We start from the raw sequence: 16,634 nt of genomic DNA on the forward strand, positions 1-16,634 counted from the left end.
ATCCACCCTGGAGGAACCAAAATGTATAAGGATATTCAGGAAAGATTTTGGTGGCACGGTATGAAGAGGGACATAGCCGCTTTCATTGCATGTTGCGACTCATGTCAACGCATAAAAGCTGAACATCAGAGACCAGCCGGACTACTGCAACCTAACAAAATACCTGAGTGGAAATGGGATGAAATAGGGATGGATTTTATTGTCGGATTACCTCGGTCACGACACGGAAATGATGCCATATGGGTCATCACTGACAGGTTGACCAAAGTAGCACATTTTATTCCAGTAAAGACAACCTACACCACTCAGAGGCTTGCCAGGATTTATCTTTCCCGCATAGTCTGTCTGCACGGTGTCCCGAAGACTATAATTTCCGACAGAGGCACTCAGTTCGTCTCAAGATTTTGGGAGCAATTACAACAGGCTCTGGGAACCCAACTAGCCTTCAGTACCGCATACCATCCACAGACTGATGGACAAACAGAACGCGTAAACCAGGTTTTAGAAGACATGCTGAGAGCATGTGTCCTCACCTATGGAACCAGTTGGGAGGACAGCCTGCCATATGCCGAGTTTGCATACAACAACAGTTACCAGACCAGCTTGCAAATGGCTCCTTTCGAAGCCCTATACGGAAGGAGATGTCGTACCCCGTTAAATTGGTCAGAGACCGGAGACAGCCGCATCTTCGGACCAGATATGCTCAGAGAAGCCGAGGAAAAAGTCAAACTAATCAGGGACCGACTTAAGACCGCTCAAAGTCGACAGAAAAGTTATTATGACCAGAAACATCGTAGGGTCAGCTTCGAACCCGGTGAATTCGTATACTTGAGAGTATCCCCGATGAGAGGATTGCAACGGTTTAAGATTAAAGGAAAATTAGCACCAAGATTCATTGGACCATTTTGCATAGTGGCACGAAGAGGCACTGTAGCCTACCAGCTAGACTTACCCGAAGACTTGTCCGACATTCACGACGTGTTCCACGTCTCTCAGTTAAGGAAATGCGTAAGCAACCCAGAGAAACATGTAGCTCATGAGAACATTGACGTGCAGCCCGACCTCACTTATCGAGAACGTCCCATAAGAATATTAGAGGAGTCTGAAAGGAGGACCCGACAGAAAACCATCAAGTTTTTCAAAGTCCAGTGGAGCAATCACACCGACAGTGAAGCAACTTGGGAAAGCGAGGATTTCCTTCGGACAGAGCATCCACACTTATTTAAGGATCAGCTGAAATCTCGGGGACGAGATTTTTCCTAAGTGGGTAGGTGTTGTGACACTCCAAAGTTTTTATTTGGTTTTTATCAAAAAGCTTTGTGGTTTTGAGGAGAGACTTTTGTTCTTTTAATTTTTTTTTCTTTCTCAGAAAAACCTTCTTCTTAAAAACCTCTTTTTTGCCTTGGCAGGGATTTTATTTCCTTCAAACTTTGGTGGTTGATCTTTTGCAAACTTCTTCTCTGTTGGTTCTCTCTCAAAATTATTTTGGAGTTTAATCTTTTTCTTTTAAAAAAGAAACCCCATGAAAATTTGGGATTTTCATATCTTTGAAGCCACCCTTGGCTTTGTATTTTTGCCCATGAGATAAAACCCCTCCAAAACCTCCCCTCCCCCTTGTGATCAACCTAAATTATCTATCCCAACTAATCCAAACTGGTTTTGGATTTTTATTCTAATTATTTTTCCCCAAATTCAATTCTGAAAATTATTTGGAGCCTGTGAGATTTTCAAAGCAAGTGCCCTATTGCATTTGAGTTTTGACCTCAAACCAATTCTCCTGGATTGTCCTTAGCATCCATAACCTAGAACCATCTTGATCCACTCCTCCTCTTTTCAAAATTTTCAAAATTTAGTCTCTGCAAGTTTGGACCAGATTTGCCAAATTTGGTGAAATTCATATCTACACTCCTCCAAAAATTCCACCAAAAATCATACAGCCTACTTGAGCAAGGAGAAGCCACTCCACCAAAAATCATCTCAAGGAAAAATCACCAGAGGCCATTTTCATTTGATCGAACACCTTGTGGGCACTGTTACTGTTCAAAGTTCAGAAATTCAGTTTCAGTGTCATCTTCAGTTTCGACAGTTTCAGTCACGCGGCCACAGTGCACTTGGCACGTTGCTCGCGGCCTCGCTTGCTTGTCCGAAGCCTCACACGCGCACTTGGCGCGACCCTGGCGTCGGTGGCGCCCTGGCCCGCCTGCGCCGGCGTGTCTTGCGGCGGCCGGCTCCCCGTAACGGCCGACAGGGAGGAGAACGGCGGTGCAACGCCGTTCGGCACCGCCCAAATCTTCTGGTGGCTCCACGTGGCCTTCTCCGTGCCAGCGCACGCATGCGGCACCGTCGCCGTGGCACAGCACGCACGGAGCGCGCTCTCTGCCGCCGACGGGCCCGCGCCACCCCGTCCCGTCGAGCTCGACCCAAACGCCCAAACCCCGGCCAGCTTAGCACAAAAATGGACCCTTTGAACCTCCGTGATGACGCTCGACTCCCTAACCACCTCGACCGAGCACTGTGCCACCGTAATCGCTCGCCGGAAATCTCCGTTCACGGCAACCGCCTCGGACCGCCTATATAAAGGGGTCCCGAGCTCACTCTCGTGCACGCAGCACCCCCACTACTCACCAACACCCCGCCAGGCCACTGGGAGGACCTCGAGGAGGTCTCCTTCCCCGGCTCCGGCCACCCCGATCCGCCTCGGCCTCCAGCTCGATTCACTTCGGTGAGGCCACCTCCGGCGCCCAAACCTCGTCCGTAGCCCTCTCTTGCACCCAGTAGTCTAACCCCCACCTCAATTTGATCTTTGCAGCCCTCTCCGACGAGCTCCATCCACGCCCGAACCACCATCCGCCAGAGTTGAGACCGTCGTCGACGTGGTGCTCACCGGCGACCAACACCACCTCCCACCGCTGCGGAAGGACACGGTGAGCACATTGGTAACCTCTGATCCCCATACCTAACCGTGGATCGCCGCCGGCGACCTCAGCAGCTCTCGGGCGCCGACGAGCCTCGTCCCTCCCATTTGAATATTTAAACATGACAAGTGGGACCCGCTGTCAGCCTCTCTGTCCTTTCTAAACGAAGCGTTATCTGAAAACGCCTTCTGCCAAATATGTTTTCTCTTCGGGCTGGCGTAATCGCTACCGAAGCGTTTTCTGCTTTTATAAACTAGCCCCTGGAAATCTTCTGTTTCATTACAGATAAGTCCCTGGACAAAAACCCTTATAACTTTTAATCAGAAAAGTATTTTTGATTGATTCTTTTTCTGTTCTCTTTAAAATTTTGTCTAGTTTTTTATCAGATTTATTTGAAAAATATTTGGTTTACCTTCTGTGCTCTCCTTGGTATTTATGTTAGCGCATGTATTTTCTTTAAACCGTAGATACTGAAGGAGGTGACGGAGCCGCGAACTTCACCGAGCTAGGCTCCGTCTACTCTGAACCAGGCAAGCATGTTTGAACTTTTGATATGATGAGTGTCTCGGTATGTTTTGCATTTAGTTAGTTTCATGGCATGTTGGTAAGCATACCGATGAACGTTATTTTATGTGATAACGAGGTGAGTGAGTTCAACGATCCATACGTGGATGAATGTGAATATGAATGGCCATGTGTTGGTATGAGGATGGGTACGATGGCAGTGTTGTAGCATGCCAGTCTTACGCCAGACTATGTGACTTCAGTGTCAAACCATTTCGGTCCAGTACCTATCATTTCCTTCCTTGTACTACCACATGTTTTCCGCAAGGAATATGGTTTAGTAAGTTGCAAACCACTTTTGTGGTACACACCAAAGAGGAGAGGCCGTGATGATGGTTCCATGGCCCTGGATTAAAGCCAGTCATCTGGTCAGGGGGCATGGGTGTTTCCGGTTGGGACCGAGAGGGGGGCACCCCTTAGAGCGCGCGTATATAAATTTGATCCCATGCTATTCGAGATTGTGATCTCCCCGTCTCAAAAGCTTTTCTTGGACGATGACTAGGGTGATTCCTAGCATCGAGAGGTAGGATGGGTGTGTACCGGTTAGTTGTGTTTTCTCCCGAAATACCATAAACGGAACTAGTCCTTCGGGACTACGGAAATCCGTTGACTGTGGGAAAATTTTTGTACAAACTCTGCAGAGTCATATATTCCTCCAAATCATCTCTTCCATGTCAAGTTCGTTCCATCTGATCCTAATCAATTGTCAGCTTTGATGACAGAGACTCCGGTGAATCGCATGAGTGCTAAGTCCAATTGAATGATTATCCCTGTGGATGGACTAACCCGTTTATTCTCATGGTGTGAATGTTTATTATGAGTATTGTTTACTGGTGAATTTAAAGCCCTTTATGTGATGTCGCTCAGACGTCCGACTGTGGCATTTCTTTTAAAGCCCTTTATGTGATGTCGCTCAGACGTCCGACTGTGGCATTTCTTTTAAAGCCCTTTATGTGATGTCGCTCAGACGTCCGACTGTGGCATTTCTTTTAAAGCCCTTTTTGTGATGTCGCTCAGACGTCCGACTGTGGCAATTCTTTTAAAGCCCTTTATGTGATGTCGCTCAGACGTCCGACTGTGGCAATTCTTTTAAAAGCCCTTTATGTGATGTCGCTCAGACGTCCGACTGTGGTATTTCTTTTAAAGCCCTTTCTGCGATGTCGCTCAGACGTCCGATTGTGGCATTTCTTTTAAAAGCCCTTTACGCGATGTCGCTCAGATGTCCGACTGTGGCATTTCTTTTAAAGCCCTTTATGTGGTGTCGCTAAGATGCCAGATTGTGGCATCATTTCCTTATTTGCATTTGTTCACCTTTCGAGGCGTCGCTTCAGACACTCGATCGGTCCTTATTTATGTCTGTGGAATTTCAGGCGGACTACCGCCGTTTTCCCTTTTTACTTACCCGTTATGCCAATTTTTATTTATTGTGCATTAAGGAATTAATCATGTTGCATCCATGCATGCATTTGTTATATCTTACGTCCGAACTGTCTTGCGAGTACTTTCAAAGTACTCACTGGCTTGTTGATTTGGCCAGATGCTGACGAAGGCGATCTCATGGATGAAGAGTTCGATAGCGAGTCCGACACTTAGAGGAGTCCCAGTCAGTCTCGTGCGACCCTGGATTTGGCCACTGTTTTATAACCGCTTCCGCTACCAAATAAATTTATCGAGCCTCACCTCGACGTTCGATGAAATGATATCATTAGAGTCTTGTATTTCCCTTCCCGCTGTGCTTTTCCATCACCAACCTATCCATGAGTCAGTAGTATGTCTCCACACCACTGTGTCCTGTCCGCCATTATGTATGATTATTGGCGTGCTTGTAATAATTTGGTTGAGCGACCGCAGTTCAACCCTGTAATATATTTTATGCTACTGGCTTATTGTATCAAGAAATTGTCTACCAGTGAGGAGGATTTTCTCTCATACTGGACTCAAAAGACTGGTTTATCAATAAATATTTTTATTGGAAAACCGGTCGTGACACTAGCCGAATTAACCGAAACGTAGGGCATAAATACAAGAGCCAGGCAACCGAGCTTGGCCAAAACTTAAGTCATATCGATGCATATAATGGCGAAGAAAGGTACATGCGAAAGAATAACACATGTGCTGGGCATGAAGCCCGGATAAATAATTAAGCTTCTGTGTAAGAAGCCCCCAGGTATAATGAGCGTGGTTAGCGCATCTATAATGTGCAAGCGAGGCACAAGTTGGCCCTTGAAGGCCTAGAGGAAGAATAAAAGAAAGAAAGAGAAAAGAGACAGATAATGTATATGCAAAAAATGGACAGAGGAAGGAGACGAACATAGAGTCTGGCGCTAGGCGTAGAATCTTCGGAGCCTGGCTGCGTTCCATGGGTTCGGCTCAAGTCGATTATTCGATGCATCCCGCAGACGGTATGCTCCACCGGTCAGAACTTGGTCAATAATGAAGGGACCTTGGGCTCGAGCTTGGACTTTTTCTACTCCGGCAGGCGTAGAACTAACTCGCCAACGTTATAAGTTTTGGCCCGTACTTCTCTGCTTTGGTATCTGCGAGCCTGTTGCTGGTAAAATGTGGAACGGGCTTTTGCCACGTCGCGCTCCTCCTCCAGGGTGTCCAGACTGTCCTGTTGATCGAGCTCAGCTTCTCTTTCTTTGTACATGCGCACTCGAGGTGAGTCATGAATTATGTCGCAGGACAGAATTGCCTCTGCACCGTACACCATAAAGAAGGGTGTATATCCGGTAGTACGATTCGGCGTGGTCCGCAGCCCCCAGAGTATAGAGTCAAGCTCCTCTACCCAATGCGTGTTAGACTCCTTTAAGGACCGCACTAATCTGCATTTAATGCCGCTCATGATAAGACCATTTGCTCGCTCAACTTGGCTGTTGGTTTGTGGGTGATAGACGGAAGCATAATCGAGCTTGATGCCCATGTTGCTGCACCAGAGTTTTACCTCATCGGCCGTGAAGTTCGTGCCGTTGTCAGTGATGATGTTGTGGGGGACGCCATAACAATGTACAACCCCGGATATGAAGTCTATCACCGGTCCGGATTCAGCTGTTTTAACAGGTTTGGCTTCTATCCATTTGGTGAATTTATCCACCATGACCAGTAAATATTTTTTCTTATGGGTTCCCCCTTTAAGGGGTCCGACCATGTCAAGCCCCCAGACCGCGAAGGGCCAGGTAATGGGGATTGTTTGGAGGGCGGTGGGTGGCATGTGGCTTTGGTTTGCAAAAAGCTGGCAACCGGCGCAGCGTTGGACCAAGTCCTGTGCATCTGCCCGGGCCGTCGGCCAATAAAACCCTGTACGGAAGGCCTTGCTTACAAGGGCCCGGGCTGCGGCGTGGTGGCCGCCGAGTCTGGCGTGAATTTCTGCCAAAAGCTTCCAACCTTCATCTTCGGAGATGCACCTTTGAAGGACTCCGGTAGTGCTTTTTTATACAGCTCTCCCTCGTGGACCCTGTAGGCTTTAGATCGCCGCACTATGTAGCGTGCCTCATTTTGGTCCTCGGGAAGTTCCTGCCTAGTTAGGTAGGCCAAGAATGGTTCTATCCACGGGGCAATAATGGCCATTATGACGTGGGCTGAAGGTGTTATTTCGGTGGCAGAGCCTCCGATTATGTTAGAGTGTTCGGTATTGGGCATTGTGGCCGGGTCCGGACTATTGTTACCTGTGTCCCCTTACCATACCACGGATGGCTTAAACAACCTCTCTAAAAAGATGTTGGGGGGACCGCATCACGTTTTGCACCAATGCGGGCGAGGATATCTGCCGCTTGATTGTTTTCCCGAGCCTTCGAGTCCCTCGAACCGAGCTGACATCTTTAGGATGGTGTTTTGATAGGCCGCCATCTTCGGATCCTTGGCATCGAAGTCTCCATTTATTTGGGATATTGCGAGGTTCGAATCCCCACGCACCTCTAGGCGTTGGATGCCCATGGAAACTGCCATCCGAAGACCATGTAACAGGGCTTCATATTCGGCTGCGTTGTTGGAGTCTGTATACTGTATCTGCAGTATGTATTGCACTGTATCTCCGGTTGGGGACGTCGGGACAACGCCAGCCCCCAGACTAGCCAGCATTTTGGAGCCGTCGAAGTGCATGATCCAATTGGAGTATGCGCCGTACTCTTTAGGGAGTTCGGCTTCCGTCCATCCGACGACAAACTAGGCCAATACATGTGATTTAATGGCTCACCGATGTTTGTATGTTATGTCGAACGGGAGGAGCTCAATGGCCCATTTGGCAATCCGTCCCATGGCGTCACAGTTGTTTATAATATCATTAAGTGGCACTTCCGAGGCTACTATAATCGAACACTCTTGAAAGTAGTGTCGCAACTTCCGGGATGCCATGAATACCGCATAGCCTATCTTTTGATAATGTGGGTACCGTGATTTGCATGGAGTGAGGACGGTGCATACTTCGAGTGTCGCAGCTTTTGAAGAGGGAATTTATGCCCGTCCGCTTCTCGTTTGATGACGAGCACTGCGCTTACAACCTGATGAGTTGCCGCAATGTATAACAGCATTGGTCCGCCAATGATTGGTGCGTCCAGGATTGGGTTGGTTGCCAGTATGGCTTTTATTTCTTCTAATCCGTCTGTGGCAGTGTCCGTCCACTCGAAGTGTTCGATGCGTCGAAGGAGGAAATAAAGGGGTAATGCCTTTTCTCCTAAGCGGGAGAAAAGGCGGCTTAGAGCCGCCACACATCCAGTTAATTTCTAGATTTGTTTGAGGTCTGTTGGGGTAGCCAACTATGACAAAGCTCGGATTTTGGCCGGATTAGCTTCAATTCCTCTATTGGAGACAATGAAGCCCAGGAGCTTTCCGGCTGGTACGCCGAAAACGCATTTTTCCGGATTGAGCTTGATGTCGTATGTTCGGAGGTTGTCGAATGTGAGCCTCAAGTCGTCTATTAGAGAGTCGACATGTTTGGTTTTAACGACCACATCATCTACGTATGCCTCTACTATTTTGCTGATCTATTTCTCCAGACATGTCTGAATCATGCGCTCATATGTTGCGCCGACGTTTTTCAGCCCAAAAGGCATTATGTTAAAACAAAAGGGGCCGTATGGTGTGATAAATGCCGTTGCGGCTTGGTCGGACTCCGACATCTTGATTTGGTGGTAGCCGCAGTATGCGTCGAGGAAACACAATGACACATGTCCTGCGGTAGCATCGATAATTTGATCAATGCGGGGGAGGGGGAAGGGATCCTTTGGGCAAGCCTTGTGGGGGTCCTTGAAGTTGACACATAGGCGCCAGGATTTGTCCTTCTTTGGTACCATCACCAGGTTTGCTAGCCAGTTTGGGTGTTTTATTTCTCTAATGAATCCGGCCTCCGATAATTTGGCTAGTTCCTCTCCCATAGCTTGTCTCTTAGGTTCAGAGAAACACCGAAGAGCCTGCTTAACCGTCTTGAATCCCTTTAGGATATTGAGGCTGTGCTCGGCCAGCCTACGTGGGATTCCTGGCATGTCTGAGGGGTGCCAGGAGAATATGTCCCAATTCTCGCGCAGGAACTCTCGTATTGCAACGTCCATGGCGGGATTTAACTGTGCCCCGATGGAGGCTGTTTTTGTAGGGTTCGTTGTGTGGACTTGGAATTTGACTATTTCTTCCGCTGGTTTAAAAGAGGTGGACTTGGATCTCTTGTCAAGTATCACGTCGTCCCTGTCCACTGTGGAGCGTAGCGTAGTTAATTCCTCAGCCGAAAGGGCTTCAGATAATGTCTCGAGGGCCAATGCGGCTGTTTTGTTTTCGGCGTGGAGTGATGTGTCCGGACCGCTAGCAAGAGTGATCATTCTGTTGGGCCCGGGCATTTTGAGCTTCATGTACCCATAATGGGGTATGGCTTGGAAGATCGTGAACGCCTCCTGTCCTAAAAGGGTGTGGTATCCACTACTGAACGGGGCCACTTGGAATGTAATTTCTTCGGACCTATAGTTCTCCAGCATGCCGAATACCACATCTAGTGTGATTTTCCCAGCACAGCGTGCTTCCCGACTGGGGATGATTCCTCTGAAGGTTGTGCTGCTTTGCTCAATGTGGTTCCAGTCTATTTCCATTTTTTGAAGAGTTTCCTCATAAATGAGGTTTAATCCACTGCCGCCGTCCATGAGTACTTTGGTGAGTCGAAAGCCGTCCACGATTGGACTGAGGACCAGTGCAGCTGGTGCTCGGGCTGTTCGGAATTTAGGTTTGTCACTGGCATTGAAGGTAATAGTCATGTCACTCCATGGATTTATTGCTACCACGTGGCAGATTTCGGCAATGTTGCGGAGTGTTCACTTGCGCCTATTATTTGATGTGAAGGTCTCAAAGACTGTTAATACCGTATTGTTATCCCTGGGATGGTGCTCTGTGGCATCTGAGATGAGAAGATCCTCGCCGCTTTTGGCCACCTGCCGGAGTATCCAACATGCTCTAAGGTTGTGTGTTGGTATGGTATCCGCTCTACTATGAATTTTGTAGGGTTCGTTGAGCCATCCCTCCAATATGGTTCCACGCCCTATAGAGGGTTTTTGCTTCTTTATAATTAACTCGGGTGTCTTATGATAGTGCACCCTTTTACTTCGGACTGGGTGTATATTCGGAGCCGGATTATCCCAAAATTTCGTTTTGGTTTCCCAGGCACTTTCCATCGCACAGTACTTTCGTACTATGGACGCCAAGTCGGTGAAGCATGATATGTCACGGCGACTTATGGCGTTAAGGATTCCCTTATCCATGCAGTAATTGCAGAAAAGTGAGACTGTGTCTTCCTCGCGGCAGTCCTTAACCTTGTTCATCACAAGGAGGAATCTGGCCCAATAATGATGTACTATTTCATGGGGCTCTTGCCTGATGTGGGAAAGATCGTTTATGTCTATGTGGGTGGGTGGGTTTGAGTCCGAACCCCTACCCGATCTGAGACCCAGGGGCCGAGGAGTTTCCGATCTTGGAAGTTCGGATTCCGGGATGTTGCCCGATGAGTCTGGCCCGCTGCCTGACTCTAGGTTCAGGGCTTGAGTGATGTCCTCCCGTAAATGGGTATCCGGCTCAGAGAGCTCAGGAATCCGGACACAGTGAGTCCTCAAGATAGAGGAAGAATCGCCACATTGTTCCTCCACCACCGCAACATGATGGGTGACCGGTGGAGAGTTAATCTCCCTTGGATCTGGTTTAATCCCAATCCGATCATAGTCCGTAGCGACTCCCAGGGCGGCGATGCAATCCAAGAGCTCATTTAGTGAAGAGAGCTCCATTGGATCCATCTGCTCGGCGAATTACGAGCCGACGTGGAGGCTGTTTTCGATGACCCGAGAAGTCATCGTCGGTGCAGTGGTCGAACTGGCGGTCATGATGAAACTGCCAAGCCGGAGAGTTTGGCCGACAGCTAGGGCTCCTCCGGCGGTAATGTTGTTTTTAACAACGAGACGAGGCATCCTTCCTTACGGCGACGACATAGTGGAACTCTCAATGAAAGCACATATGTCGGTGTCAAAACCGGCGGATCTCGGGTAGGGGGTCCCGAACTGTGCGTCTAAGGTGGATGGTAACAGGAGGCAGGGGACACGACGTTTTACCCAGTTTCAGGCCCTCTTGATGGAGGTAAAACCCTACGTCCTGCTTGATTATTCTTGATAATATGAGTAGTACAAGAGTTGATCTACCACGAGATCGGAGAGGCTAAACCCTAGAAGCTAGCCTATGGTATGTTTGTATGTTGTCCTACGGACTAAAACCCTCCGGTTTATATAGACACCGGAGGGGGCTAGGGTTACACAAGGTCGGTTACAAAGGAGGAGATATACATATCCGTATTGCCTAGCTTGCCTTCCACGCCAAGTAGAGTCCCATCCGGACACGGGACGAAGTCTTCAATCTTGTGTCTTCATAGTCCAATAGTTCGGCCAAAGGATATAGTCCGGCTGTCCGGATACCCCCTAATCCAGGACTCCCTCAGGTATAATCATATCTTAGTTGTTGTTGATTACGTTACTAAGTGGGTAGAAGCTATTCCAACTAGTAGTGCTGATCATAACACCTCTATTAAGATGCTTAAAGAAGTTATTTTTCTAAGGTTTGGAGCCCCTAGATACTTAATGACTGATGGTGGTTCACATTTTATTCATGGTGCCTTTCATAAAATGCTTGCTAAGTTTGATGTTAATCATAGAATTGCATCTCCTTATCACCCACAGTCTAGTGGCCAAGTAGAACTGAGCAATAGAGAGCTTAAATTAATTTTGCAAAAGACTGTTAATAGATCTAGAAAGAATTGGTCCAAGAAACTTGCTGATGCATTATGGGCTTATAGAACTGCATACAAGAATCCTATGGGTATGTCTCCGTATAAAATGGTTTATGGTAAAGCTTATCACTTACCTCTCGAACTAGAACATAAGGCATATTGGGCCATTAAAGATCTCAACTATGACTTCAAACTTGACAGTGAGAAGAGGCTTTTTGACATTAGCTCACTTGATGAATGGAGAGCCCAGGCTTATGAGAATGCCAAACTGTTTAAAGAAAAGGTTAAAAGATGGCATGATAAAAGGATACAAAAACGTGAGTTTAACGTAGGTGATTATGTATTGTTATACAACTCTCGTTTAAGATTTTTGCAGGCAAACTCCTCTCTAAATGGGAAGGTCCTTACGTCATCGAGGAGGTCTATCATTACGGTGCCATAAAAATCAACAACTTCGAAGGTACAAATCCGAGGGTGGTGAACGGTTAAAGAATCAAACATTATATCTCAGGTAATCCCATAAATGTTGGAACTGATGTTATTGAAGCTCTAACCCCGGAGGAATACATAAGGGACACTTTCCAGAACATTTCAGACTCCAAAAAGGAATAGGTACGTGGTACGGTAAGTAAACCGACTCCAGAACAGTTCTAATGGCAATTTTTCTCCATTTTGGATTAGGGGGTCTCCGGATTGCCTGACTATATCCTTTGGCCGGACTGTTTGACTATGAAGATACAAGATTGAAGACTTCGTCTCGTGTCCGGATGGGACTCTACTTGGCGTGGAAGGCAAGATAGGCAGTACAGATATGGATATCTCCTCCTTTGTAACCGACCTTGTGTAACCCTAGCCCCCTCTGGTGTCTATATAAACCGGAGGGTTTTAGTCCGTAGGACAACATACAATCATACCATAGGCTAGCTTCTAGGGTTTAGCCTCTCCGATCTCGTGGTAGATCAACTCTTGTAATACCCATATCATCAAGAATAAATCAATCATGACGTAGGGTTTTACCTCCATCAAGAGGGCCCGAACCTGGGTAAAACATCGTGTCCCCTGCCTCCTGTTACCATCCACCTTAGACGCACAGTTCGGGACCCCCTACCCGAGATCCGCCGGTTTTGACACCGACATTGGTGCTTTCATTGAGAGTTCCTCTGTGTCGTCACCGTTAGGCTCGATGGATCCTACTATCATCGATAGCGATGCAGTCCAGGGTGAGACTTTTCTCCCCGGACTGATCTTTGTGTTCGGTAGCTTCGCATTGTGGGCCAACTCGCTTGGCCATCTGGAGCAGATCGAAAGTTATGCCCCTGGCCACCAGGTCAGGTTTGGAAGCTTAGATAACATGGCCGATATCCGTGGAGACTTGATCTTCGACGGATTCGAGCCCCTGCCTTGTGCGCCACGCGATCACGATAAGTACGATTTAGCTCTACCATCGGACCGTATTCAGGAGATCGCACCGGCAGCCGCTTCGAGCCTCAATTCGGAGCCAGTTGCGCCATCCATGGACGGGTGGATAGACCCCGTCATGGAGGCCGTATCCTCAGCGGCGATCGAGCCAAATATCGACCTTACCCTTCATGAGAGCCGTGTTGCTAAACTACCGGATCCTTCTCCGGCCATGGACTCCAAACCGCCTGCGCTCGTTCCTGTCGAATCCGATCGAGCGCCGATCATGGAGTTTACCTCCGCGGATATTTTTCAGCACTCGCCCTTTGGCGACATACTGAACTCATTAAGGTCTCTCTCCTTGTCAGGAAAGTCCTGGCCGAACTACGTCCGGCAGGATTGGGATGCGGATGACGAAGAAATTCACCGCCCACCCACTACCCACTTAGTAGCCACTATCGATGACTTAACCGACATGCTCGACTTTGACTCCGAAGGCATCAACGGTATGGACGACGATGCGGGAGGCGAAGAGGAACCACTACCTACAGGGCACTGGACGCCCACTTCGTCACATGACGTATACATGGTGGACACACCCAAAGAAAGCAACAACGAGGAACGGAAGGACGCAGCGAAGGGTTGTTCCCTCGAGAAGCAGTCAAAGTAGCGGCGTAAACGCCGCTCCAAATCCCGCCTCGGCAGAAATAACGATCATATAGACCCAGCGTTAGAGCAGGGTGAACCATTGCCCGACCACGGCAACACGGAAAATCAAGCCGAACAATCCAACCCCGTCGAAGATAACAGTTCGGACGACATCACACCGGATAGGCGCCAGGAGCAACATAATGCCCACTAAAGGCTTGTTGCCATGGCGAGGAGTCTGAAAAAACAGAAGCAAAGGCTCAAGGCTGCACAAGACACACTCAAAATCAAATGGAGTGAAGTACTTAACACTCCAGCGAAGTACGGCAGTAATCGCCACACCAAGAGCTATCCAAAGCGGAAGTTGCTACCTGAATTGGATGAGGAGGCCTTAGATCCTCCACAATTAAAAAATAAAACGGCCATCCGGTCGGATATACGACCTCATAGCCAACATAAAGCGGCAAACGACGCCGCACATAAACCAGTACGTGATCCGCGTAAGGGCTCGCATCAAAAGGACGACGCAACCAGATCCATCTATGGACCACGCAAGCGCACTCCAACATACAATGCAACACAAAAAACGTCCGAACACCACGGTACACCCAAATAGAGGGGTGTCGCACACCCTCTATGTTTCACCGATGAGGTGTTGGATCATGAATTTCCAGAGGGATTCAAACCCATAAACATAGAGGCGTACGAAGGAAGAACAGACCCTGGGGTCTGGATTGAGGACTACATCCTCCATATCCATATGGCTCGAGGAGATGATCTCCACGCCATCAAGTACTTACCCCTCAAGCTCAAAGGGCCATCTCGGCACTGGCTTAAAAGCCTCCCCGAAAACTCCATCGGAAGCTAGGAAGAGCTCGAAGACGCCTTTCGGGCAAATTTTCCAGGGACATATGTCCGACCACCGGATGCAGACGATTTAAGTCATATAACTCAACAGCCCGGCGAGTCAGCCCGAAAACTTTGGAACAGGTTCCTCACTAAAAAGAACCAAATAGTCGATTGTCCGAACGCCAAAGCCTTAGCAGCTTTCAAGCATAGCGTTCGAGACGAGTGGCTCGCCAGACACCTCGGTCAAGAAAAGCCGAGAACAATGGCAGCATTAACAAGCCTCATGACCCGTGTTTGCGCGAGCGAGGACAGCTGGTTAGCCCGATGCAGCACCAACGACCCAAGTACATCCGAAGTCAGGGATGGGAACGGGAAATCACGACGCAGCAAGAATAAGCGCCGGAATAAAGAAGACAACCCGAAGAGCACGGCGGTAAACGCCGGATTTAGAAGCTCTCAGCCAGGGCAGCAGAAGCCGCCCTGCAAAGGCAACAGAGACGAATTGTCCAGCCTAAACAAAATTCTGGACCAAATATGTCAGATCCATAGCACCCCGGATAAACCTGCAAATCATACCCACAGAGAATGTTGGGTCTTCAAACAGTCCGGCAAGCTCAACGCCGGACACAAGGGGCAGGATACACCAAGTGAAGACGACACTAGTAGAAAAGGGACCTTTAGTCCCGGTTCATAAGGGCCTTTAGTCCCGGTTCTGGAACCGGGACTAAAGGGTCGTTACTAAAGCCTCTCCCTTTAGTCCCGGTTCTTATACGAACCGGGACTAAAGGCCCTCCACGTGGACGCTGCCTGGAGGTCCACCTTTAGTCCCGGTTGGTAATACCAACCGGTACTAAAGGAAATTTTATGATTTTAAAAAAAAAGTTATTTTCAAATTTCTGAATTATTTTAACCTCTAATCTCTAATCACCCCTCATCACTACTCAATTTAACCTCTAATCTCTAATCACCCCTCATCATTCCAAGTCATCTAACTTCCCGGACGGTCACCCATCCTCTCACTACTCCACTCTTGAGCACGCTTAACTTCCGGGTTCTATTCTCCCTCGTTTCCAAGTCTACACTTGTTGTTTTCCTGACAATAGTAAGATGTCAATCCTATTAACCCTCAGGAATTTAGCTTGAGCATGAAGTCACACATTTCACTGTTTGAGTTTGAAACTATTGTTCTAAAAAACAATAATTATTTAGTAACACTAATATTTCTTGAATAAGTAGTTTGACCATAGTTTGACCATAGTTTGACCAGATTTGACCAAAATACAAAAAAACTGAAATAATTATTTAGTAACACTAATATTTCTTGAGTAAGTAGTTTGACCATTGTTTGACCACAGTTTGACCAGATTTGACCAAAATTCAAAAAAACTGAAATAATTATTTAGTAACACTAATATTCTTGAATAATTATTTAGTAACACTAATATTCTTGAATAATTATTTAGTAACACTAATACTTCTTGAATAAGTAGTTTAACCATAGTTTGACCAGATTTAACAAAAATTCAAAAAAAACTGAAATTTGAGAATAACTTTTTTTCTGACATCGTATGCAAAAGTTATAGCCGTTTTACATTTTCCCTGCACTTTTTGCAAAACATGTCCAAATTTAAGTTTTTAAATTTTCCTAACTAGTAGATGTGGTAACATAACTACATCTCGAAGGATTTTAACTTTTGAAGTTTTTATCATTTTCTTTTGCTTTTTACAAAACTGAAAAGGCGATACACCGGGGGGTAGGGTTTGAAAATTGGACCATTAGTACCGGTTCGTGGCACGAACCGGTACTAAAGGTCTCAACCCCATTAGTACCGGTTCGTGGCACGAACCGGTACTAAAGGTTAGACCTTTAGTACCGGTTCGTGCCACGAATCGGTACTAATGGGCATCGCACCCTTTAGTACTGGTTCGTGGCACCAACCGGGACTAAATGTCCCATTTGAACTGGGAGTAATGCCTTTATGGTGCCCTCGCCGCTCGAACCGGGACTAATACTCACATTAGTC

Source organism: Triticum dicoccoides, chromosome 2A (assembly GCF_002162155.2).
Source record: "Triticum dicoccoides isolate Atlit2015 ecotype Zavitan chromosome 2A, WEW_v2.0, whole genome shotgun sequence".
NCBI classification, from domain to species: Eukaryota; Viridiplantae; Streptophyta; class Magnoliopsida; order Poales; family Poaceae; genus Triticum; species Triticum dicoccoides.